Below are 27,784 nucleotides of genomic sequence, written 5' to 3'. Positions count from 1 at the left end.
AGGGAGGAGAAAGAATGGTGGGAGTGTGGGTGGGAGGGCAGGTACAGTGGGAAGAATCACTATGTTTCTAAAGTTTGTATACCATAAATAAAGTTTGTATACCATAAATAAAAGGTTTCTGGGGGGAAAAAGAGACAAAGAAGATCAATATATAATGATTAAGGAATCAATCCAATAAGAAGATGTGACTATAGTAAATGTATAATGCATCCATGCAAGGGTACCTAGTTTCATAAAACAAATGTTAATGGATATAAAGGGAAACATCCGCTCCAATACCATAATGATGGGGAGGAGGGTTCAGCACCTTACTGTCATCAATGGACAGGTCAATCAGACCAAAAAAGTCAACAAAGAAACAACACAGCTAATCTACACTATAAACCAAATGGATGTACCTTCTATCTATAGAACATTTCATCCCACAACTATAGAAGACACATTTGTTTCATCAGTGCATGGAACATTCTCTAGGATAGACCATACACTAAGCCATAAAATGAGTTTCAATGAGTTCAAAAAAATTGAAATCATATCATGTATCTTTTCTGACCACAATAGCATGAAGCTGAAAATTAACAACAAAATAATTTTAAAAACTCTAGGAAATACACAAATAAATGGAAACTGAACAACATCTTCCTGAATGAACAGTGTCTCATAAAAGAAATAAAAATGGAAATAAAAAATTCCGTGAAACAAATGAAAACACAACATATCGAAACTTATGGGATAAAGCAAAAGCAGTGTTAAGAGAAAAGTTTATAGCAGTAAATGCCTATATCAAGAAATTTGGAAAGGTATCAAATAAATATCTAACAATGCATCTCAAGGAACTAGAAACACAAGAATAAAAACCAAAAATTACTAGCGGGAAAGAAATAATAAACATTAGAGAAGAAATAAATAAATAATCTGCTGCAGCTTAGGTTGCACATTAGCAGTATGCTACATGGAAAGTGGAATAGCCAGGACTCCAACAAGGCACTACAATATGGAATGTAGTCATCTCATGCAGCAGCTTAACGCTGTGCCCAAACACGTGCCCAAATTCTTGCCCAAAGGCCCATGGTTTTAAAATCTAGAATATCTAAAAGTGATGCCAACTTTATCCTAAGATGCTTCTTAGGATTTCTGAGAGCTCCCTGTCTTTTTATACTGCAGCATTCAGCAGGGTTTAAAAACTACTGTTAAGATACAACAACTGAAGATGAAAGCAAATTGACACTATTTGCTGCATTACTGCCACCTGCCAATATACTAGGTCATCATAAAAGCGAGTTAATATAGCAATAATCCACACAAAAAAAGTCTTCACACACCAAGAGGGAAAAGTATAAGAAGAGTTATATTATAACAATGACATGAAGGCCGGCGCCGCGGCTCAATAGGCTAATCCTCCGCCTTGCAGCGCCGGCACACCAGGTTCTAGTCCCGGTCGGGGCGCTGGATTCTGTCCCGGTTACCCCTCTTCCAGTCCAGCTCTCTGCTGTGGCCCAGGAAGCAGTGGAGGATGGCCCAGGTGCTTGGACCCTGCACCCCATGGGAGACCAGGAGAAGCACCTGGCTCCTGGCTACGGATCAGAGGGGTGCACCGGCCACAGCGCACCGGCCGCGGCGGCCATTGGAGGGTGAACCAACGGCAAAAAAAGGAAGACCTTTCTCTCTGTCTCTCTTTCTCACTGTCCACTCTGCCTGTCAAAAATAAAATAAAATAAATAAATAACAATAACATGAATTGGTGGTGGGGAAGTGGGCAAAATTAAAATATTGTACCATCACAAAAGACCAAAAGATAACTTGCTTTGCCCTTGGAAAACCAAGAAAAATTAAAGTCTGTCTTATATCCCCAAAATAAAAAATATACTTGATGGAAATTACAGTGCTTGAGACCTGAGTCAATCTATATTCGTCTTAATCAGTCCAAATTCTAAAGGCTACAAAACTTCTTTGTTAGAGCAAGGGAAAAAAAGTTCATTTCAGGACAAAGTTATTGAAGATAAAAGAAACTGTGTCTTCAGTGAGAGAACTGCCTGCTGTCAGATGATTTCTTGCTAACGTTTTTCAAGATTTTTTGGACTACTCCACTTTCTTAGTTTCTTGGTAGCCAAATCCACCACCTCCTCTCTTTTTCCACTGGCTTTCATTGCTGTTCACATTCAGATCCATAGAAGTAGGCACCTTGAGACTAAAAGATAGAGCAACTTCAGGCAAATTCAGGTTATTAACATTACAGATCTTTTTCAGAGAATGGGAATACCGTGCTTGGATGTATGTATGACTTGTATGTTTCCTGTGGCTCCTTTTAATCAGTTTTCAAGCTGAGAATGAATATCAGAAATTTTACACCAGGTAAAGTCAAATTCACTAAATGAAACATTGCATTGCTTCAAGGAATAAAGGAAACCCAATTATTATGGGCCCAAAATGAGCAAGATATGCCCTCTTGTGTTTAGACCCTTGGCTATTCTACTCATACAATGAATATATTCCTTAGGGTCCTCTAGAGGATCACACTGAACAATCAAGACAACTATAGGAAAATCCAGCCCTCTTGTTGTTCGGCTATATACAACAATATCCCTGAGTATGCACTGCAGAACTGAAAGAATGAGGTTGAACCATTATTTGGCTTCTGCCTTCCTTCAATGGTCAAGAGAGAAAAATCAATGTAGTTCAGCAACTCATACCGGTATTTCATGACTTACAGGATGAAAAGAAGACCATCAGTTTCTTTGTGTTCTTCTTAAGGAATATGATGTGCAGAAGGAGTCTCTTTTCTGAGGGACAAATAATATCACTATTCAATATCATCTACTATTGCATTAGTTTTATCAGCAGCAGTAACAACACACAGTAGTTCCTTTTTCAGAAAATTCTTTCTAGGTCTCCAAATTTTCATGTTAGAGTGGCAGAAAAGGATATGGTCTGTCTGTATGTTGACAAAAACTTAAAACTTTGTTTTAATTTGTCTTCAAAATCAACATTCAAGGTACACTCAGCCTCATCATAAATTCTGGAATATTCTACATATGATCCAGGAGGCAGGCTGGTGTGGCCACAATAATGTTGATCCCATTAGCTATTTTCTGTGCTTCAGAATATCTGTTATTACCATCCATTATAAAACCATATGTGTTCCTTAAGAACACTGAACGCTTGCATGGCAAGATCTCTAGTAGGTGAAAGAATAAAGACTCCTGTTCCATTTCTGGGCATGAACTTCAACTAAACAGTAAGTTCAACCTCAGGGATCAGAAAAGCCAGGGTTTTGCCACTGCCTGTTTTTGCAGCTGCTAGAAGATCCCTGCCTTCCAGAAGTGGTCTAACAATTTTATGTAGAATTTCAGTCATGTTTGCAAAGCCCATTTCTTTCATGGCCTTCACAGTGCTTTCATTGACAAGATTAATTAGAGAAGTAAAGGAAATATCCTCAAAAGTTCCTATTAGTCCCAGAGGCAGAGTATTTCATTTGTCATCTTCACTGTCTGATGTCTTCACACTGTTCTCTGCTTCTTTCAGAGGTCTCTGAATCTTCTTCAATTTTTTCTTTCTTGTGCCAGACCCATCAACATTCACAATTTTTTCTCTTTTTCTTTTGTGATTCTGAATTGGGAAATGATGTTGCTGCTTCTTCATTGATCAATATGGTAGATTTCTGGGGATATTTTATTTTTAAAGATTTATTTATTTGCTTGAAAGGCAGAGTTACAGAGAGGCAGAGAGAGAGAGAGAGAGAGAGAGAGAGAGAGAGAGAGAGAGACTTCCATCTTCTGGTTCACTCCCCCAAATGGCCGCAACAGCTGGAGCTAGGCTGAACTGAAGCCAGGATTTTCTTCCAGGTCTCCCATGTAGGTGTAGGAGCCCAAGAACTCAGACCACCTTCTGCTACTTTCTCAGGTGCATTAGCGGGTAGCTGGATTGGAAGTGAAGCAGCCAGGTCTCAAACCAGCACCTATATGGGATGCCAGCATCACAGGCAGTGGTTTTACCCACTATGCCACAGCATTGGCTCCTCATTACATTCTTTATAATTCTTTTCTAGTTTTTATTAGACTTACACTTTTTAATCCAAGTTTCTTTAATCAAACATTTATTTTCAATATTTTAAGAATAAATGTATTAAATCATAAATTTATCTCTAAGAAGTACTTCAGTTTGGTCTCAAAGATATTGGATGTGAATTAGAGTAAATGACTGAACTACTGTAATCATGAAACAGACACAATGGTTTAAATAGGATACTTTATCTTAATCAGTGGATCACTCCAAGTTCACAGAAATCTCTGAATTCTAAGCTGACAGTAGCCTTGCCATTTGTAACACCTATCCATTAAGGTTGCTTTGATCAGTCTTATTCCAGCAAGCAGGGAAAGGTAAAGTGTATGGAGGAACATGTGTGTAAAGTTTTACAAGATGGACGTGGAAACAAGAGAATAACTTATAGTCAAGTTCTTTTGGAGTGATTCTACATAGTCATATGGTCACAGTGATGAGCAAAGTGGGCTGAAAATTCAATCCCTGATGAGGCAACCCTGTTATAACCCTACTACAGTAAAAGAAAAGCTTTTGCAGAAATTCTGAAACATAAATTTTCACTGATGTTCATATTTGCAATTACTATCAAAATTTCTTATTTGTCTCGAATTACTGAGAAGTGCATTCATTTCTTTTCAAGGATTTTTTTTATTTAAAAATAATCTTTGTTCATTTGTAAGTTAATTACACTATTAATTCTACTCTGTATAATGTGGATTTTCTTAAATTTATGTAATAGTATGTTACCAACTGTCATAAAAACTCTGTATATACTTGAAGATACACATTCTCATTCTGTTGAATGTAAGAATCTTTAATATCCATGGATCAAACTTGCTAATTATATTATTCAAATCTTAGATATGCCAACTAAATTTCATTTGCTTGGCCTATATGTCCACGGTATGTTTTCTGTCATTGCAATGGCAAAATTATGTCTCATGATCTAGTATAAAGTTAATGAGGCAGGTCAATTTAATCTAGTTGAATTGGTTTACTTGAGATCACTTTCATCCAATCAGAGGTATTTAAAAAAGGTAAATATGCAACTATGTCTGTTCCTTAAGGCTATATCTTCATTTGAGGCTCACTCAGCCTGCATGTATCAAAAAATATTTATCAGTTTACTTGGTTGGAGATGAGAAATAGTTTCATTTGTCAATCTGGTAATCCCATAATTTCTGGAGTCTCTTTTCCTTTACACCCCTGCTTCCAAATATGTTGACTTCTTTATTTTTTCAAATATAGCTAATAACAACCAGTTCAAAATTCTAGCATGCTGTGTCAAAATTTCTTTGCACAAACCACAAGTTTATGTGGTGCATTTACTCTCTTCACTGATAACAACACACAGGTAACAGTTTTTCCAATGTTTTACCATTACTGTCCAACAACAGCTTCTCACTACCTACAGTTTGGTCTCAAAGGCAATGCCACAATACCCAGCACAATCTAAATACTATGTAAATACTTGCTATACTGTATTGTTTGGGGAAATATAAACAAGTCTGCATGCATTCAGTACAGGTGTTATTTTGAAAGAAAATATTTTCAATCCATGGTAAGTTGAATCTATGGACGCAGAAGCCACAGATACAGAGGACCAACTGTGCTCATTTCCTATGTTTGCTATAATGAATTACCACATACTTTAGGTTTCTGTAACAAGAACCTAAGTGCAATTTCATTTTTATTTTTTAATTTTTATTCATTTTATTTATTTGAAAGGCAGAGAGATAGAGAAACAGACAACAGAGATTTCCCATCTGCTAATTTACTCCCCAAATGCCTGCAACAACTGGGGCTGGACCAGGCCAAAGCCAAAAGCTGGGAACTCATCCAGGTTTCCCACATGAGTGGCAGGGATTCAACTATTTGAACCATCACCACCGCCTCCCACAGTAAGCATTGGCAGGAAATTGGAATCAAGAGGGAAGTCAGAGCCAGAACCCAGGCTCTCCAATGTAAGATGCTGGCATCTCAAACAGTGTCTTCACTGCTACACCAAAGGCCCACCCCACGTCCAACTTCTAGACACAAATTTATAACAGTATTATGGGTTGAATTGTTGTCCCTCCACCAAAAAGATATGCTGAAGTACAAACTCCTGCTATCACAGAATGTGACCTTATTTGTAAGTAAGATCATTTTATGATGGGTCTCTAATCCAATATGACTAGTGTCCTCTTAAGAATATGACTATATGATGATGGAGGCACCCAGAGAGAATGCCATGTGACAATGAAGGCAGATATTGGAGTAATTCAGCTATAATCCATGGAGCACCAAAGATTTCCAGCAAATAATCAAAACCTAGGAGAGGAAAGGAAGGATGCTTGGCTCACAGATCTGTGTTTTGACTGTGACTCTGTTGGACTTTGTTGGATATGATTGGACTCGGCTTCTGACTTCTGCCTATCCCCCAAAATTAAAGTGTCAACCCTTACATCAGGAACACTTCTTTGTGGTCATCATATTCCTGTGTAGGGAGATGACTTGTTATCAGAAAGGAGGGAAAGTGGTCAGGTTCAGATCTTCTCCACGTGTCTTCTTGTTCTGGGTTCCAGATTAAATGGCAGCCTCTAGACAACAGATGTTTTCATGACAAAGAGAAAAGCACAAGAGGCCAAGACAAATCACACAAACATAGTAAAAGCCTCTCTTCAGCTGTGGCAAAGGGTACATCCCCTTATATTCCACTGACAAAGCAAGACACATAGGCAAGTCTAAAGTCAACAAGGAAGAAAAGTATTAGTCTACAGGTTAGTATGGGAAGGTGAGGAGGGAATAAGTAACAACTAATGTAACAGAATTTGTTCTGTATATTCCATTTCTATCTGATTATTCAGATACATATAACTGTATCATTTTGTGTTTTATGCTTATCATCATTCTGGCTTTTTATACTTTTCATATCTTCTTGAGATTAAAATGCTTTTTATACCTTTCCCCACCTTCCATGTTATGATAATTTGGAAGATACAGATAGTATGTCCATTTATTTAGTGATTGCTCTAAATATTTTAACATACTTTACTAAAAACATACAAAGGCATTCAGTATATCTAGCAGTACTATATGTTGTCAGTATTCTTGAATGATATCATAAAACTAAGGACAGAATTCTAGATTGGTAGTTGTTTCCCTCATCATTTTAAAGATACTGTTTCACTGTCTTCCAGCATCTATTATTGCTGAGCAGAAGCCTACCATTACTATAAAATTAATTATACTCACATCATTATTGATATTCTTTAACTGTATTATGATGAAACTGTTAGGAGAAAAGTTTACCATGAAGGAAATATCTGATCACAAGACTCTGCTGAAAGAATCTTACTTGTATCTGCAGATATTCTAAGCCACTCTTTCCCCTTCCCAATAACAAGTAATCTCCATAAACAGGCATGAGATGACCAGAAGTCTTTCTGATATACGGTTTGAAAGTTGTAACCTCTGGGGATAGGTAGACAGAGCAGAAGGGGCAGAGGAGGAAAAATACTTTTCTGTCAAATACAGGGACTAAGTGGAGGAAGGATTCACTCAAAAACTCATAAGACAGCATCTATTCTTCCAGAAGCATGAATTTTCTGATTATAGGATGCAGTTTTCTGAAATGGTAGTGAAAATACAAGTCCTTTGTCCCCTGGAAGATGCAGAGGGGCTAAAAAAAAGCAAGGGGCAAGAGAAATGAGTATCCATATTTGATCCCCCTTAAGTCAGCCTTTTACGTATTCCACCCAGAAGGGACAGTTACAACTTCATTTAATGAAATTAGAAAGTGATGGTGAGGCTGAAAAGATGAGTCATATCTGAATCTAGACATGGTTTAAGGGGAAAAAAATAGGCAAAGTGACATAAAAGGTAAAAGAAATAAGTGGAAAGTTGACACATTAAGAAGCAAGATTAACAAGAGTTTAGCCTGATTTCTCCAATTCAAGAGCCCTGAACCTGTCCTTTATTTTTATTTATTCTGTTCAGTATTCAAAGTGAATTTTTAAGTTTTTCTGATGCTTTAGTCCTTTGATAATTATATAGTGACCTTCTTTGTGTCTTTTTTACAGTTTTTGCTTTAAGGTCTAATTTGTCTAAGTATAGTTAGTCCTGATTGTTTTTGGTTTCCGTTTTAGTGGAATATATTTTCCCATCACTTCTCTTTTAGTTTGTGTGTGTCAAAAAGTTAAGTGCTTTGTATGCAGCATATAGTTCAGTCTTGTTTTTTATCCATTCAGCTGATCTTTATCTTTTAACTGGAGGAGTTGGTATATTTACATTTAAGGTTATGACTGGTAAGTAGTGAACTCATCTTGCCACTTTAAAATTTCTCTTCTCTTTATTTTGAATACCTTGGTTGTTCTTCCTCTCTTATCACTCCTCTTTTTGGTTTAGTTTTGATGAGATTTGAATCTTTTCTATTTTTTTGGTGTCTGCTCTTTTGATGGGTTTTATAGTTCAGTGATTTTGTGATGCTGATCTTTGCTTTGTTTCTGAATGCAGGGCCATCTTAAGCATCTTTTGTAAGGCTAGTCTGGTGGTGATGAGTTCCCTCAATTTTGCACGTCTTGGAAAGTCTTTATTTCTCTTTCATTCATGAAGGATAGCTTTGCTGGAAATGATATGCTTGTCTTGCAGGGTTTCTTTCTTTCAGAATGTGGACTATATCTTTCCATTCCCTCCATTTCTGTAAGGTTTCTACTGAAAAAAATCTGTTAATAATGGGGGTTCTCTTAAATGTGACATGGTGTTTTCTTTGCAGTTTTTAGAACTCTCTTTCTCTCTACATTGTCCTTTTGACTATAAAAGGTCACAGTGTGAATTTTTCTGGTCATTATTTGGGATTCTATGGGCCTTCTGTACCTGGATATCCAAATCATTCCCAGGATCATGAAACTTTTTAGCTATTATCTCCTTGAATGAATTTTCTATATTGTGTTTGCCCTTTTCTTCCTCTTCTGGAATCTCCAAAATTTGAATATTTTTGTTCAACAACAAAAGTTTCAGAGGCTGTTTTTTGGTTGGTTTGTTTGTTGGTTGGTCAGACTGGGATATTTCAAAATATCTATCTTTAAGTTCAGATACTCTCTCTTCTGCTTGATCTGGCCTGTTGTTGAGGCTTTCAAATGTTATTTTTTACTTCATTTACTGTGTTCTTCATTTCCAGTATTTCTAGCTGCTTCTTTTTCAAGATCTCTTTCTTTGCTGAATTTCTCATTCATATAATACACTGTTTTTCTAACTTCATTTTTTTTATTTGACAGGTAGAGTACACAGTGAGAGAGACAGAGAAAAAGGTCTTCCTTCCATTGGCTTACTCCCCAAATGGCCGCTACAGCTGGCACTGAGCTGATCCGAAGCCAGGAGCTAGGTGTCTCCTTCTGTTCTCCCAAGCAGATGCAGGAGCCCAAGCACCTGGGCCATCCTCCACTGCCTTCCCAGGCCACAGCAGAGAGCTGGACTGGAAAAGGAGCAACAGGGACTAGAACCCAGTGCCCATATGGGATGCCAGCGCTGCAGGCAGAGGATTAACCAAGTGAGCCACAGCGACAGCCTCATTTTTTTTCTAAACTTATGTAGCTTTTTTTAAAAATGATTTATTTTATTTGAAAGAGTTACAGAGAGAGGTAGAGACAGAAAAAGAGGTCTTCCATCTGCTAGTTCACTCCCCAGATGGCCACAACAGCTGGAGCTGCCCCAATCCAAAGCCAGGAGCCAGGAGCTTCTTCCAGGTCTCCCACATGAGTGCAGGGGCCCAAGGACTTGAGCCATCTTCTACTGCTTTTCCAGGCCATAACAGAGAGCTGGATAAGAAAAGGAGCAGCCGGGACTAAAACCGGCGCTGATATGGGATGCCAGTGCTTCAGGCCAGGGCTTTAACCCACTGCACCACAGCAGCCCCTCCTAACTTCATTAAACATTCAGTGTTTTCTTACAACTCATTGAGTTTCCTTATAATCACCATTGTGTTCACCACTGTGTCACAGCAGGTTAAGCTATTGCCTGCAATGCCAGCATCCCATATGAGTGCCAGTTCAAGTCCCAGCTGCTCCACTTCCAATCCAGCTCCCTGCTAATATGCCTGGGAAAGCAATGGAAGATAGCCCAAGTGTTTGGATCCCTGCTACCCATGTAGGAGACCAGGGTGGATTCCCTGGTTCTTGGCTCTTGGCTTCAGCCTGGCCCACCCCACAGTCATATAGGGAGAGAACTAACAGACAGAAAATATCTCTGTGTGTCTCTTCCTCTAACTCTGCCTTTCAAATAAATAAATAGATCTAAAACAATCATGATGGGGCTGGCAACGTGGTGTAGTAGGCTAAGCCTCCGCCTGTGGTGCCAGCATCCCATATGGGCACCAGTTAGTGTCCCAGCTGCTCCTCTTCTAATCCAGCTCTCTGGTTTTGGCCTGGGAAAGCAGTGAAAGATGGCCCAAGTGCTTGGGCTCCTGCACCCACGTGGGAGACCCGGAAGAAGCTCCTGGTTCCTGGCTTCAGATCAATCCAGCTCTGAACATAGCAGCCATCTGGGGAGTGAACCAATGGATGGAAGACCTTTCTTTGTCTCTTATTCTCTCTGTCTGTAACTCTACCTCTCAAATAAATATATAAAATCTTTAAAAAAATTGAATCTTTGGAGTTCTTAATCAGGCATTTCATTAATCTACTTTTCTTTGGATTCTGTTGCTAAAGAGTTACTGTGTTCCTTTGGAGGCATCATGTTGCCCTCCTTTTTCATACTTCCTGTGTCCCTACACTGTTATCTCCACATATGCTGGATCAGTTCCTTAAAGTTTGACTTTTGTGGTAAAAGGCTATTTCCAAACTTTAGGTGTCAGTCTGGAAACTATTTGGCTTTAGTTCCAATTGGTTGTTACAGTATAATCTCCTTATATTTTCTGCTGTAATTGGTGGCAGTGGCAGCAGAGGTCTGGGGCCAAACTCAAAAAGAGCACAGGCAAAAAGTCCTGGCAATGTCTTGTGGGTCCTGGCAATCCCTGTGTTGGCAGGCATGGGACCAGGGTCATAGCAAGTTTTGTGATCCTGGTGGTGACCTGCAAATTTGGGAGCAGGACCAGGGTCCCATGAGCACTGACCCAAGGCCTGGTAGAGTCTGTGGCCCACAGCAGCAGGGGCAGGGCTAGAGTCACAGGAGCAGTCTGCAGGGCAGTGTGAGTGCCAGCAGTGGCCTGTGGGGGTGAAGGCAGGCATGGTGCCACAGGAGCACCAACCCACAGGACTGGTGGTGTGCTAGGTATTACCAGTGCCCAAAGGCATCAGGCATGAGTCCACAGTCCCTGAAGTGGCCTTCATGGATGGCAGTAGGGCTGCAAATGTATTTCTAGCCATTTGGCATGATCCCACAGGTCAGGTGATGGCCTGCAGGGGTAGGGCTAAGGACCAGGGAGCCCTGGCCAGCAGTCCTGTTGCATACAGGTTCCAGCAGTAGCAAGCACTGCTCCAGCTGGTGGTGAAAAGGAAGGTAGGGGACTTTTCACAGGCCCCAAATCTGAGGGGAGAAATGCCTCTACTTCTAGTGTCCTGAGGGCAGAAACATTCATCTGCTCTCAATCCCTGTCCCTTGTGATGCAAAGCGTTGTGTGGGTCATAGTTGCTCTCCTGGGTCTAACTGGGATTGTGAGGCTGTAGGAATTTTTTCCTAGTGTGGTGGAATGTTTAGGGGGCCCCAGGAATGTACATATGCAGAGGCTTCTGTCCCCTAAGGGAGTATGAATTTCAGCACTGGTTCATATTTCAAGATGGAAGTCACACTGCCACAGCATGTTCTCTGGGGGATATGGGGAGACAATCAATCAGAATTCCTTCTCTAAAGCAAAGTTATCAAGCATACAGCAGGTAGCTTCCTTTATCAGGGTCCAAGACTAGGACAAGTGTAGATCCCTCCTGTAGCTACGAGTGCCAGCATAAATTGTCCATGGAGATTTGCTCCACTGAATTAATCCTTTTCCCTGCAATGGGGATCCTCCCTCACCCACAGAGTTCCTGTTAAAATTGCCAGTTGGCTTTGTTCCTCTCTCTGTGCTGACAACTCGGTTCTCCATGTCCTATGGGGTTCCTGTGTCTCCTTTGTATAGTTACAATGTCCTTCCTTGGGCATTCCCCTGAAAATAAAATTATTTACTTGCTGTTTTGTTTGTTCTCTGTGGAAAAGGAGGTGAATGCTGGTCACCACTACTTGGCCATCATGAAACTCCTCATTCTTGATTTATTCTGCCAGTTTATCACTGTGGTATTTATTTGATTTATTCTGCCATTTTCACTTGTGGTATTCAGCATGAATTGATAGGTACTGTTAAACCAAACTTGCATTCCTAGAAGGAAAATTTACTTGGTTATAACAAAATATCTTTTTTTATGTATTGTTACATTTAATTTGTCAGACTTCACAGATTTTTCTTTACGATTTATTTACTCGGGGCCGGTGCTGTGGCACAGCAGGTTAACATCCTGGCCTGAAGCGCCGGCATCCCATATGGGCACCTGTTCAAGACCTGGCTGCTCCACTTCCAAGTCAGCTCTCTGCTGTAGTCTGGAAAAGCAGTAGAAGATGGCCCAGGCCCTTGGGCCCCTGCACCCACGTGAGAGACCTGAAAGAAGCTCCTGGCTCCTGGCTTCAGATCGGCACAGCTCTGGCCATTGCAGCCAATTGGGGAGTGAACCATCAGATAAAAGACCTCACTTTCTCTCTCTCTCTCTCTCTCTGCCTCTCCTCTCTCTGTGTAACTCTGACTTTCAAATAAATAAATAAATTGAAAGGCAGAGAATTACAGAGAGGCAGAGAGAGAGAGAGAGAGAGAGAGGGAGAGAGAGAGAGAGAAAGTCTTCCATCAGCTGGTTCACTCCCCAGATGGCCACAACGGTCAGAACTGGGCTGACCTGAAGCCAGGAGCCAGGAACTACTTCCAGGTCTCCCATGCACATATAGGGGCCCAAGGGCATGGGCCATCTTCTGCTGCTATTCCAAGCCATACCAGAGAACTGAATCAGTAGTGGAGCAGTCAGGACTTGAATCGGTGCCCAAATGGGATGCCAGCACTACAGGTGGTGACTTTATCCACTATGCCACAGTGCCAGCCCCTGACTTCATAGCTTTTTGAAACTATGTTTTTTAGGAGTATTGATCAGTGATTTTCTTTCTTGTATTATCTTGTGTGATTTTGATGTCAGAGTAATGCTAGCCGCATAGAATTTTCTGGAAGTGTTTGTGTCAAATAGGTATAAATATCCCATAAATGTTTGATAGAATTCACCAATAAAACCATCAGTTCTGGAGTTTTCTTTGTGAGAATAAAATCTTGGAGAAGAGCTAGGGAGAAAACAGCAGAGGAAACTCCATGCAAATTAAAGGGACACTGTGAACCTACATGGAGGGTATGGACTCGCACAACTCAGGACCACAGCAGCCGAGAGCCTCAGCACCAGCTCTGGAGAAGGAGTGAGACCACACTGCAAGCCCAAGCCACTGGAGATAAAGCTGCAGGAAGAACCTGGCACAAGTCAAGCCTGGAGCCCTGTGGGGGACAGTATACCTGCCAACTTAGAAGAGAAAAAAAGGGGGCACATTTCTCTCTCCCTGACCAGCCTGCTTCAGCATCTTGTAACTAGCCGAGAGGGAAGGTGCCATTTTGGACAAATGTAACAGCTATACCAGCTCATGTCTGCGTGTCCAGTAATCAGCCAAGCAGAGACGCCTAAGTCTGATTGGGAGAATCAGGGTTCTGGGAGAATTGACAGGAGGCTGGATGCTCATGGCTGTGGTAGACTTGTATGCCAGGACTGTGAAAATTCTGTGGCTGCATGGAAGGGTGCAGAGTGTGGCTGGGATGGTGGGCAGTCTCTGTGGGCAGCTCCACATGCTTGAGGCTCCCTGATTCCATGGTGACAGTCATTGCTGTGGGATCTGTGCTTACACCAAGGACTATACAGATCCTTTGTGTTGTTCTTGTGGCCACATGGATGAATATTGTATACATTGGGACTAGCACTCAGGTACTGGTCTCCTTTGAGGAGAAAAGGTGAGCATAAGACTACCCAACAAAGCAGAACAAACTTCTCTTCTGACTAAAAAAAAAAAAAAAAAAAAAAAAAAGGAGATTTACCACTCCCAAGCTGGGTATCACCTTGAATACTCCCTTCACCCTGGAGGACAGAACAGAGCTCCCTGGCCACACTCAGCACATGCCTCTAGGTAGTATTCACTGAAAGCAGACACTCCACTAAGCCACAGAGACACAGTCCAAGGATAAAAGCCATCACAAGGAAAAAACAAAACAAAACAAAAAAGAAACCAACAAGTAACTCCACAAATACCTAATAATAAATGCAGCAATTCAAGAAACAAGAATAAGGAAGACAACATGATGCCCGATTTCAATACTAGAATGTGGAGATGAAGAGATTGAAAAAAATGGAATACAAAAAATTGATCATAGGATTACTTAGAAGTAATCAGAAGCAAATCCATGAACCATTGAAATCCATACATCACATGAAAGAAAATTTCCCCCATGAAATTGATATCTTAAAGAGAAATCAAAATGAATATTAGAAATTAAAAATTCAATAGAATAAATAAAAACTATGGTGAAAGCCTTAACAAGAAACTCAGTGAAACAGAAGAAAGAATATCTGAGTTAGAAGCCAAATCTCTGAAAATTTTACATTCAGACCAAAAAAAAGAAGAAGAAAGAAGAAAACTAAAAAACAGTGTTGGAGATCTATGGGATGTTATCAAACAATCCAAAATACAACTTTTAGGAGTTCCTGAGTGCATGGAAAGACAGAATGGAATGGAAGGCCTTTTTAATGAAACAATTACAGAAAAATTCCCTAATTTGGAGAAAGAAAGGAACATCCAAGTACTGGAAACACACAGAACTCCTAAAAGACATGACTAGAAAAGATCTTCACCATAAGATATTGTAGTCAGACTCTCACAGTAAAACATAAAGATTCTAAAATGTGCATGATATAAACACCAGATTACTTCGAAAGGATCTCCAATTAGACTCACAGCTGACTTTTCATCAGAAACCCTACAGGCTAGGAGAGAATGGCGAGATATAGTCCAAGTCTTAAGAGAAAAAAAATGTCAACCCAGAATACTATACCCTACAAAGCTATCATTTATGAATGAAGGTGAAATAAAGACCTTCCATAACACAGAGAAATTGAAAGAATTTGTCACCACTCATCGAGCCTTACAAAATATGCTTAAGAATGTACTACACAGGGGCTGGCGCTGTGGTGCAGTGGGTGAATGCCCTGGCGTGAAGCACCGGCATCCCATATGCATGCCGGTTCGAGACCTGGCTGCTCCACTTCCTGTAAAGCTCTCTGCTGTGGCCTGGGAAAGCAGTAGAAGATGGCCCAAGTCCTTGCGCCCCTGTACCCATGTGGGAGACCTTGAGGAAACTCCTGGTTCCTGGCTTTGGATCAGCACAGTACCGGCCATTGCGGCCAGTTGGGGAGTGAACCATCGGATAGAAGACCTCTCTCTCTCTCTGCCTCTCCTCTCTATGTGTAACTCTGACTTTCAAGTAAAATAAATAAATCTTAAAAATCTTTAAAAAAAAAAAAAAAAAGAATGTACCACACATAGAAACATGGTATCACTACAAAAAGAAGGTGAAGGCAGAAAATCTCCCAGTATAATCTTCCCATAAACAATAGGAATGTTTATGGAAAAATGGAAGGACCAACTCCTTACTTATCAATAGTCACCTTGAATGTAAATGGCCTCAACTCTCCAGTTATAAGATATAGATTGGGTGATCCCTGTTAGGAATTTGGAAGACATTATGCTGAGTGAAATAAGCCAATCCCAAAGGGACAAATACCACTTGTTCTCCTTGATAGGTGACAACTAACTGAGCACCAAAAAGGAAACCTGTTAAAGTGAAATGAACACTATGAGAAACGGTGACTTGATCAGCCCTCACCCTGACTGTTGATGAGCAGCTTAATATGTTATCCCTCTTAGTATTTTTTTTGTTTGTTCTACTTAATACTTTTGGTTGAATACTGTAATCAATACACAATTCTTCTTAAGTGCTGAAACTTAACTGAAAAGTGATCGCTGTTAAATATAAGAGTGGGAATAAGAGAGGAAAGAGATGTGCAATTCGGGACATGCTCAAGCTGACTTACCTCAAACGGTAGAGTTAGAAACATACCAGGGGATTCCAATTCAATCCCATCAAGGTGGCATGTACCAATGCCATCTCACTAGTCCCAGTGACCAATTTCTGTTCACAATTGATCATAATGATAGGACTAAGAACCAAAGGGATCACATAAACAAGAATAGTGTCTGCAAATACTAGCTGATAGAATAAAAAAGGGAGAGAATGATCCAACATGGGAAGTGAGATACGCAGCAGACCCATAGAATGGCAGATGTCCTAGACAGCACTCTGGCCTCAGAATCAGCCCTTAAGGCATGCGGATCCAGCTGAAAAGCCCATGAGAGTATTTCAGGCATGGAAAGCCAAGACACTCTGGGGGAAAAAAAAAAAACTAAATGAAAGATCTCCACGAGTGAGATCCCAGTGGAAAGAACGGGTCATCAAAGAAGGAGGTACCTTTCTCTGAAGGAAGGAGAGAACTTCCACTTTGACCTTGGCCTTGTCTAAATATGATCAGAGTCAGTGAACTCAGGGGGCTTCCATAGCCTTGGCAGCTCATGACAAGAGCCTAGGGTGATTACTGATGCCATAAACAAGAGTGTCAATTTGTTAAGTCAACAACAGGAGTCACTGTGCACTTACTCCTCATGTAGGATCTTTGTCCTTAGTGTGCTGTACATTGAGATTTAATGCTATAACTAGTACTCAAACAGTATTTTTCACTTTATGTTTCTGTGTGGGAGCAAATTGTTGAAATCTTTACTTAATGTATGCTAAACTGATCTTCTGTATATAAAGAGAATAGAAAATGAATCTTGATGTGAATGGAAGGGGAGAGGGAGTGGATAAGGGGAGGGTTGTGGGTGGGAGGGACGTTATGGGGGGGAAGCCATTGTAATCCATATTCTGTACTTTGGAAATTTATATTTCATTAAATAAAAGTTAAAAAAATAAAAAAAGATATAGATTGGGGGCTACTGCTGTGACATAGCTGAAAAAGCTGCCGCCTGCAGTGCTGGCATCCCATATGGGTGCCAGTTCAAGTCCTGGTTGCTCCACCTCCCATCTAGCTCTCTGCTTTGGCCTGGGAAAACAGTGAAAGATGGCCAAAGTCCTTGTGCCCCTGCCAGCATGGGAGACCCAGAGGAAGCTTCCAGCCCCTGGTTTTGGATTGGCGCAGTTCTGGCTATTGTGGTCATCAGGGGAGTGAACCAGCAGATGGAAAATCTCTCTCTCTCTCTCTCTCTCTCTCTTTCTCTCTCTGTATCTGCTCTCTGTAACTCTGCCTTTCAAACAAATAAACAAATATTTTTAAAAAAGATATAGACTGGCTGAATGAATAAAAAACAAAACCCATCTATTTGCTGCCTATAATAAACACATCTCATCAATAAAGATACATTCAAACTAAAAATGAGAGGATGGAAAAAGATAGTCCATGCCAACAAAAACCAAAAAAGAGCTGGTGTAGCCATCCTAATATCAGACAAAATAGACTGTAACACAAAAACTGTTAAAAAAGACAAAGAATGATACTATGTAATCATTAAGGGACCAATTCAACAAGAAGATGTGACTATTATAAATGTATATGCACCTAATTACAGGGCTTCTTGCTATTTAAAAGAAATGTTAATGGATCAAAAGGGAAACCTAGACTCCAATACAATATTAATGGGGGACTTAAACACCCCACTTTCAGCAATGGACAGCTCAACCAGACAGAAAATCAGCAGTAAACAGAATCAATTGACACTGGGGCCAGCGCCGTGGCTCACTTGGTTAATCCTCCACCTGCAGTGCCGGCATCCCATATAGGCACCAGGTTCTAGTCCCGGTTGCTCCTCTTCCAGTCCAGCTCTCTGCTGTGGCCCAGGAGGGCAGTGGAGGATGGCCCAAGTGTTTGGGCCCCTGCACTCACATGGGAGACCAGGAAGAAGCTCCTGGCTCCTGGCTTCAGATCGGCGCAGCGCCGGCTGTAGTGGCCATTTGGGGAGTGAACCAATGGAAGGAAGACCTATCTCTCTGTCTCTCTCTCTCACTGTCTATAACTCTACCTGTCAAATAAATTTTTTAAAAAATTTTTAAAAAGAATCAATTGATGCTATAGACCAAATGGACCTAACAGACAGCTACAAACTTTCCATCCTACAGTTACAGAATACACATTCTTCTCACTGGTGCATGCAACTTTCTCTAAGATTGACCACATGCTAGGCCATAAAGCACATCTCAGCAAATTCAAAAGGATCCAAATCATACCATCTTCTCTGGCCACAATGAAATGAAGATGAAAATCAACAATAAAGAATCTCTAGAACATATGAAACATATGGAGACTGAACAACATGCTCCTAAATGAACAGTGTTCATTGAAGAAATCAAAAGAGAAATCAAAAAATTTCTAGAAACAAATGAAGATAATACAACATATCAAAACTTACAGGATACAGCAAAAACAGTGTTAAAGAGGGAAGTTTTATAGTAATTGGTGCCTACATCAACAAATTGGAAAGGCACCAAATAAATGAGCTATCAATGAATCTCAAGGACCTGGATAACCAACAAACCAAACCCCAAATTTGTAGGAGGAAAGAAATAATTAAAATTAGAGAAGAAATAAATAAAAATGAAACAACAAAAAAAAAAACAATTCAACAGATCAGTGAAACAAAGAGCTGGCTTTTTGAAAAAATAAAGTTGATACACTCATTGCCTAACTAACCAAAAAAGAGGGAGAAGACCCAAATCAATAAATTAGAGATGAAAAAGGAAATGTAACAACAAATATCAGACAGAAATAAAACAGATAACAGATAGAAATAAAAATAATCACAGAAACTATTATAAAGAACTGTATGTCAATAAATTGGGAAACCTAGAAGAAATGGATAGATTCCTAGACAAATACAACCTACATAGATTGAGCCATGAAGACATAGAGAACATAAACAAACCAATAACCAAGATGGAAATTGAATCAGTAATTAAGACCCTCCCAACAAACAAAAGCCCAGGACCAGATGGCTTCACTGCTGAATTCTACCAGAAATTTAAAGAACTAACTCCAATTCTTCTCAAGCCATTCAAAATAATTGATAAGGAGGGAATCCTGCCAAACTCTTGCTATGAAGCCAGCATCACCATAATTCCTAAACCTGAAAATGATACAGCAGAGAAAAGAACTACAGACTAATTTCCTTGATGAACATAGACAGGAAAACCTCAATAAAATTCTAGCCAATTGATTCCAACAACACATTATAAAGAAAATTCACCCAGTCCAAGCAGGATTTATCCCTGGTATGCAGGGATGGTTCAACATTTGCAAATCAATAAATATGACACATCATATTAATAAAGTAAAAACAAAAACAATATGATTATCTCAATAGAGGCAGAGAAAACACCTGAAAAAATACAACACCCTTTCATGATGAAAACTCTAAGCAAATTGGATATAGAAGGAACATTCCTCAACACAATAAAGGCAATTTATGACAAACCCATGGCCAGAGTACTACTGAATAGGGAAAAGTTGGAAGCATTCTCACTGAGATCTGAAACCAAACAAGGATGCCCACTCTCACCATTGCTATTCAATAAAGTACTGGAAATTTTAGCCAGAGCCATTAGGCAAGAAAAAAGGAATCAAACAGATATAAATTGGGAAGGAAGAAGTCAAACTATTCTTATTTACAGATGACATGATTCTATATATAGGGATCCAATAGACTCCACTAAGAGACTATTGGAACTCATAAAAGAGTTTGGCAAAGTGGCAGGATATACAATCGACACATAAGAATCAACAGCCTTTGTATATACAGACAATGCCACAGCTGAGAAAGAACTTTTAAGATCAATCCCATTGGCCGGTGCTACGGCTCACTAGGCTAATCCTCCGCCTTGCGGCACCAGCACACCGGGTTCTAGTCCCGGTCGGGGCGCCGGATTCTGTCCCGGTTGCCCCTCTTCCAGGCCAGCTCTCTGCTGTGGCCAGGGAGTACAGTGGAGGATGGCCCAAGTCCCTGGGCCCTGCACCCCATGGAAGACCAGGAGAAGCACCTGGCTCCTGGCTTCAGATCAGCGCGGTGCACCGGCTGCAGCGTACCGGCCGCGGCGGCCATTGGAGGGTGAACCAACAGCAAAAGGAAGACCTTTCTCTCTGTCTCTCTCTCTCTCACTGTCCACTCTGCCTATCAAAAAAAAAAAAAAATCAATCCCATTCACAATAACTGCAAAAAAAAAAATCAAATACCTCTCTCTCTCTCTCTCCCTCTGCCTCTCTTCTCTCTGTGTAACGCTGACTTTCAAATAAATAAATAAATCCTTTTAAAAAAAAAAAAAAAAGACAACCAAGTCTAGCACCTACCAAAGTTCATATAACACTCTAATGTAATATAGTTCCAGCAAAAGAAATCAGTTCCCTATATATAATTCAACAAAGCAGTAAGATCTCTGGAGGATAAAAATGGATAGAGACAAAAGGAAGACACCAAGAGACATTATTTCCACAGCTCCCGTTTGCCTCTGTACCAAGACAGGTTTTACAAAGGTGAATTCTGTACTTTATATATAATTAAATATAGAAATGAAGCTAAAACTCTATCCCACACAGAAACAAGCAAAATTTTCTTTAAATCTTAAAATCTAGTAAATAAGACTCCTAAATACAGAATTTAACCAAAATTAAAGTACAAGTTTATATAGCAGAATAAAATGCAAAAAAAGTGAAGTAATGAGAATCATAAACAATATTTCAACCTCAAAATAAATCACTATTGGGCCAGCATTGTGGCACAATGAGCTAAGCTGCAGCTTGCAATGAAAGTATCCCATATCAGGGTACCATGCAGCTATCAACCCAGCCCCTGCTAATGCCTTTGAGAAGGCAGTGGAACATGGCACAACTTCTTCAGCCTCAGCCACCTATATGGGAGACCAGAATGGAGTTCCAGGCTCCTGAAAAGACCAGCCTGCAGCACCGGCATCCCATATGGGCACTGCTCTACTTCCAATCCAGCTCCCTGGGAAAGCAGCGGAGGATGGCCCAAGTCCTTGAGCCCCTGCACCCACGTAGGAGACCTGGAAGAAGCTCCAGGCTCCTGGCTTCAGACCAGCTCAGCACTGGGCGTTGCAGCCATTTGTGGAGTGAATCAGGAGATGGAAGACCTCTCTACCTCTGTCTGTAACCCTGTCTTTTCTTATTCCACATTGGAGTACCTAGGTCTGATATCTGATTTTCAGCTCCTGATTTCAAATTCCTATTTATATGCACCCTGGGAGGCAGTGATGACAATTCAAGTAATTGGGTTCATGACACCCATGTGGGAGACATGGATTGAGTTCTTGGCTCCTGCCTCCTGCCCTGGCCCAGACTCTACCATTGTGGTCATTTAGGGATGAACCAGCAGTACATCAGCACTCTCTCTATGCCTCTCAAACAAAGAAATAAATTTTTTTAAAAAAATTCTATTATTCATTGACCATTTTATCATTTATTCACATGAAGACACTGTTGTAAATGCTTTGCCACATATTTTCTCATTTATTTTAGCCTCCACAATAGTTTTAGGAAACGGATGTTGTAAACACCCATTTATAGTCAAGGGAAATCCAAATTAGAGAGTTTAAATAATAATCAGTTAGTACCAGAGCCAAGATTCAAACCCAAGAGTTTCTGGCTAACAACTCATTTGTTTAATCTGAACAGTGTGATGCTATCAAGGAGTTTATGGTCCAATATTTCTCAAAATGTAGTCCTCAAATCAACGGCACCAAAATTATTCATGTCTTAACTTAGGAGATTTTCAGGATCTACTCAAGTTTTAGTGAAATTGCTCTCTCTGGAGTGCAGCTAATATTTTAAACAAGTGATTTGCTCACATGATTCTTATGCACACTAATTTTGAAGCCTAATTTTATAAAAATTTTCTACATTTATTAATTAAATATTTAATCAATGCACACCATGTACAAGTCACACTAGATTCACTAGATACTGTTAAATACACTGTGTTTTGTTTTGTTTTTTTTTTTGACAGGCAGAGTGGACAGCGAGAGAGAGAGACAGAGAGAAAGGTCTTCCTTTTTGCCGTTGGTTCACCCTCCAATGGCCGCCGCGGCTGGCACGCTGCGGCTGGCACGCTGCGGCTGGCCCACCGCGCTGATCTGAAGCCAGGAGCCAGGTGCTTCTCCTGGTCTCCCATGGGGTGCAGGGCCCAAGTACTTGGGCCATCCTCCACTGCACTCCCTGGCCACAGCAGAGAGCTGGCCTGGAAGAGGGGCAACCGGGACAGAATCCGGCACCCCGACCGGGACTAGAACCCAGTGTGCTGGTGCCACAAGGCGGAGGATTAGTCTAGTGAGCCGCGGCGCCGGCTGAATACACTGTTATATGAGACATTTTGTGTCTGATAACAAGCAAGAGAATAGACAATAAGACAAATACCTACAGCATGGAACATTCTTGGAATCTGTGAGATCCCACCTAGACTGCTATAACTGATGCTCTGTAATTGCTTATATTTACTTATGCATGCATTATCTCTGCTATACAGAATATGAATACTTGGGGCTTCTAGTCATCTTTTATTTTCATTTGTTCTTTCAAAAATATTTAAGTATACACTGAGTTCCAAATATTATCCAGACACCAGAACTATATTGGTTAGCAAAAACAGACTCAGACCCCTTCCAGAACTTTTGGACTAGGGTGAGAAAAGCCTTTAGTTAAATAATCTGAAAAATCTAAATAGCACAAATAATCAGACAAATGCGATAAATATACCATGCTACTATGTTATAATACAAAGAAAAAGTGTGCTTTGCTGAAAGAACTTATTGAAATAGATTTGGGTTGGCCAGAGAAATCAGAGAAGTCTTTCATAAAAAAATGATTTTTGAATTAAGAACTGAAAGATATGTAAGCACTTAGGTGAAATTGGAAGACAGAGAGGGAAGTATTTAAGAAAAAGAGTACAGGAAATGGAGAGGCATTTGTGACAGATTAGTAGAACAAAGGACTGATAAACAGCCAGTAAAATTAGAATGAATGAAAAAGAACTAAGGAAGTCACTGGGTTTAAACAGTCTAAGATCTTGCAGGCCACGCAAAGAATTCTGTCTTGATCCTGGAAACAGAGGCAAAGCAGTGGAGGGATATAATGTACTGGTTATTCTCTATTTGCTGTGCCCCACCCTCTTACCCATTCTCCACTTAGAGCCCTAGGAGATTGACCCATGGATCACTGGAGTGCCTTTGTTTGGACTGGCCAGTGGGAAGCACTTGCAGAAGACTGGTGGGAAGAAAGAAAAGGAAGAGTATTTCCTGTCCATACACACTCTGCTTTAGGGTGTCAGTTCTAGCACTGGTTACATACCTGAACAAGTATGGTTACTGCCCAATTAAGTCCTCCTGTATGGTTTAGGCTCTAGTAACACTATATAATCCTCTTGTTCCTTCATATCTAAGGATGGTCACAGCTTTCTGCTGTTGTTGGCTTATGGGTACCCCATCATTTCTTGTTGATCTTAACCTTGTCCACATCTTTGAAAGTATTTTCCCTTCATTAAAGTCCTTTCATCTGAGTGGAACTGTTTCTTTCTAGGACCATAGGAAATGTGACATTCTATTGCTAGGTCCTAGTAAAAATGTCTGTACAAAGTGACACCCAAAAATTTCTGATAACCAATAACCAGATTGACTTATTCTAGTCATAGAACACTCCATGTAATTTTCTATTGCCTCTTATTTACACTTACTACTTTATTCTTAGTGGTTGTTCTCCTTAACTACTAAAAGATTCTTGGAGGACTATAACCATTACCACTCACACAAATAGTTTTCTTGTCATCCAAAGGAATTAAGGAGAATAAGGCCCTCATGCTGTAGATATAAAAATGATGAACTGGGGCTGGTGTTGTAGTGTAGCAGGTAAAGCCACTGCCTGTGACACCAGCATCCCATATGGGTGCCAGTTCAAGTCCTGGCTGCTCCACTTCCAATCTAGCTCCCTGTTAATGTGCCTGGGAAAGCAGTAGAGGATGGTCCAAGGACTTGGGCCCCTTATTTCATGTGGGAGAACTGGAAGAAGCTCCTGGCTCCTGGCTTCAGACTAGCCAGCTCTAGCCATTACAGCCATTTGGGGAGTGAACTAGCAGATGGAAAATTCTCTCTCTCTCTCTCTCTCTCTCTCTCTCTCCCCCTCTTTCTCTCTCTCTCTAACTCTGCCTTTCAAAAAAATCAATCTTAAAAAAAAAAAAAAGATCTTGGATCAGATAGAACACAACACAGTTCTTTGCTCTGACTCTCTTGATGTGTTTCATATGTAAAACAGCAAAGTTAACTCTTTTGCAGAATTTTTCTGAATATTAAATAAAATTATGTTAATGGGCTGGTACACAGAAAGCACTTTATAAGTAATACTATTGTTATTATCATATCTATTTAATCTAGGATAAAAAATGGCAAGTTCTTAAAATTGGCATGGATATGTTCATTTTTTAAAAATAACAGTATGGAAGAATATAAAATAAAAAGTGAAAGTCTTCATTTCTCTCCTTCACCTCCCAATTCCATTCCTCAGAGTCCTGCCATTAAAATGTGAATACATACCTTTATAGATGTTTTCTATACACTATACTGCTTTTGGAAAATGAAGAAGATGAAACAACACATTATAGGGAGGAAAAGGCTCAATACTCCTGTTTTTCTTTCTGATTAAGATATTCATAAGAGTATGTGCATTACAACAATCCTTCAAAATTCAGACATCACCCTAGTATTAATGCACCTCATAAAAAAGTATAATTTTGAAAACAGAGTGAATGAATATATTTTAATTTCTATATCTCTGGCTGGATAGTCATTTGAACCAATTTAGGACAGGTTGATAAATATCTCTGATCATTAAAACCAACAGTTTATGGAATTTAAGAGAGGAAATAAAGCTGAATAGCCCCACTTTTCAGACCTATTCTCCACTTAAGGCCCTGGGAGGCTAGAAGTACTGGGACAAAGGGGAAAATGTACACTGTCATAACAGTTTATTTATTTTACTCAGAACCTAAAGACTAGACTCAAGTATCTTATAGAACTTATAGAAATAAGTAATTTCTAATCACCTACCAAAGAACAGGTAAAGGATCGACTTACCATGAGTCTGTATATTTAAAATAATGCTTTCATAGTCTGCAGACCTCCAGTATCATAATCATAAAACATGCTTGTAAAAGGCCACATTCCTGGGCTCCAACCCAGACCTCTAAATCAAAATCCCTGGAGAGAAGGCCCAAGGATTTACCCTTTTGACTTGTATACTAGGAGATGGTCAAGCAATCTAAAAGAGTGATAATAAGTTCTTTAAGGTAAAGAGAAAATAGTAGGGGTCTAGCACTCACCACATAATATATACTATTTTGAATGTTTAGAGAAGAAAAAAACAATTTCACATCTTCTGGCCACCACTTTTTTTTTTTTTTTTTTTTTTTTTTTTTTGACAGGCAGAGTGGACAGTGAGAGAGAGAGACAGAGAGAAAGGTCTTCCTTTTGCCGTTGGTTCACCCTCCAATGGCCACCACGGCTGGCGCGCTGTGGCTGGCGCACCGCGGTGATCAGAAGCCAGGAGCCAGGTGCTTCTCCTGGTCTCCCATGGGGTGCAGGGCCCAAGCACTTGGGCCACCCTCCACTGCCTTCCCGGGCCACAGCAGAGAGCTGGACAGGAAGAGGGGCAACCGGGAAAGAATCCGGCGCCCCGACCGGAACTAAAACCTGGTGTGCCGGTGCCGCTAGGTGGAGGATTAGCCTATTGAGCCGCAGCGCTGGCCCTGGCCACCACTTTAATTTCTCCCTCTTCCCTAGAACCCAAACTAATAAAAATCATACTTTTTACTTTATTTCTAATATGTCATAAATCAGTGCCTTCACTTCCATTCCTACTACCATATCCTTGTCACCTCAAACTTGAATTACTACAGTAAGCTTTCTTTCTTTCAATTCATTCTTTTTTTTTTTTTTTTTTTTTTTTTTGACAGGCACAGTTAGACACAGAGAGAAAGGTCTTCCTTTTCCATTGGTTCACCTCCCAAATGGCCACTATGGCTGGCGTGCTGCGCTGATCCAAAGCCAGGAGCCAGGTGCTTCCTCCTGGTCTCCCAAGCAGGTGCAGGGCCCAAACACTTGGGCCATCCTCCACTGCCTTCCCGGGCCACAGCAGAGAGCTGGACTGGAAGAGGAGCAACCGGGACAGAATCTGGCGTCCCAACCGGTACTAGAACCTGGAGTGCCGGCACCGCAGGTGTTAAGAATAGCCAAGTGAGCCACGGTGCCAGCCTCTTTCAATTTATTCTGCACACTGAATTAGTGTTCACAAAATACCACTCCTGGGGCTGGGGCTGTGGCATAGCCCTTAAGGCACATCCTGCAGCACTAGCATCCCATATGGGCACCCATTTGTGTTCTGGATGCTCCACTTCAAATCTAGCTTGCTAAGAAAGCAGCGGGAGATGGCCCAAGTCCCTAGGCCCCTGGCACCTATGTGGAAGATCTGAAAGAAGCTCCCGGCTCCTGGCTTAGGCCTGTCTCCAGTCATTGCAGCCATTTGGGGGGTGAACCAGTAGATGGAAGATCGCTCTTTCTCCCTCCTCTCTCTGTAACTCTGACTCTCAGATACATAAAAAATACTTCAAAAACCACTCTTAACATATATTTCCCTTGTACAAAAGCTTTAAATAGTGCCCAGATGACTACAAAATAAAGCTCACAATTTTTAGACTGCCAAAGTCTGCCACAATTTGATCTCAAGCTAAATTTCCCAAGTCTTATTTCTCATTACTCTTCCATATTAACATTCCATATTAGCCAACTTAGTTTTATTGGCTACTTGTGGCAAAGACAGCTAGATGATTGCCAAATATCTGTATCATTTCCTTCCTGAGCACAAAGTTAGACTACATTTCATAGCCTTCAGGTATTAACATGTAGTTGATTCCTAATCAATATAATGTTAAACAGAAGTGATAAATGCCATTTCTAGGGCAAAATTTTTATTTACTTGTTTGTGTACTTAATTATTTGAAAGCCTGGGGGGAAGAGAGAGAGAGAGAGAGAGAGAGAGAGAGAGAGAGAGATCTTCCATCTAATGGTTGACTCTCCCAATGTCTACAATAATGAGGGCTGAGCCAGGCTAAAGCCAGGAGCCAAGAACTCCATCCAGGTCTCCCAAGTGGGTGGCAGGAACCCATGTACTCGGGCCACCATATGTTGCTTCCCAGGTACATGAGAAGGAAGCTGAATTGGAAGACGCACAGATGGGGCTCAACCACAGGCACTCCAATATGGGATGTAGGCATCCCAAGTGGCTGTTTAACCCTCTGTGGCATAACGTTTTCCCCTCTAGGACAAAAAAAAAAAACACCAAATGGACTCTCCCCATCTCCCCATTCATCCCTTCTGATATAGTGAATGGTCAATGCATAAAAAAAGGTCTAGATTCCCCAATAACTTTGTAAAAGAAATCTATGTATAACCAGGACCATCTATCTTGGACTGTTACCTGAGAAATAAAGAAAGTTGGACTGCATCTGCAACAACATCAGTCAT

General features: G+C 40.5%; 1 pseudogene; it reads right to left on the bottom strand.

Annotated features, from left to right (window-relative positions):
- Window positions 1-27,784, bottom strand: LOC100344440 (ATP-dependent RNA helicase DDX18 pseudogene; annotated as a pseudogene).

Source organism: Oryctolagus cuniculus, chromosome 1, assembly GCF_964237555.1.
Source record: "Oryctolagus cuniculus chromosome 1, mOryCun1.1, whole genome shotgun sequence".
In the NCBI taxonomy this organism is placed as follows: Eukaryota; Metazoa; Chordata; class Mammalia; order Lagomorpha; family Leporidae; genus Oryctolagus; species Oryctolagus cuniculus.
Note: the sequence above shows the minus strand (reverse complement) of the source record. Positions and strands in the feature narration are given on the sequence as shown.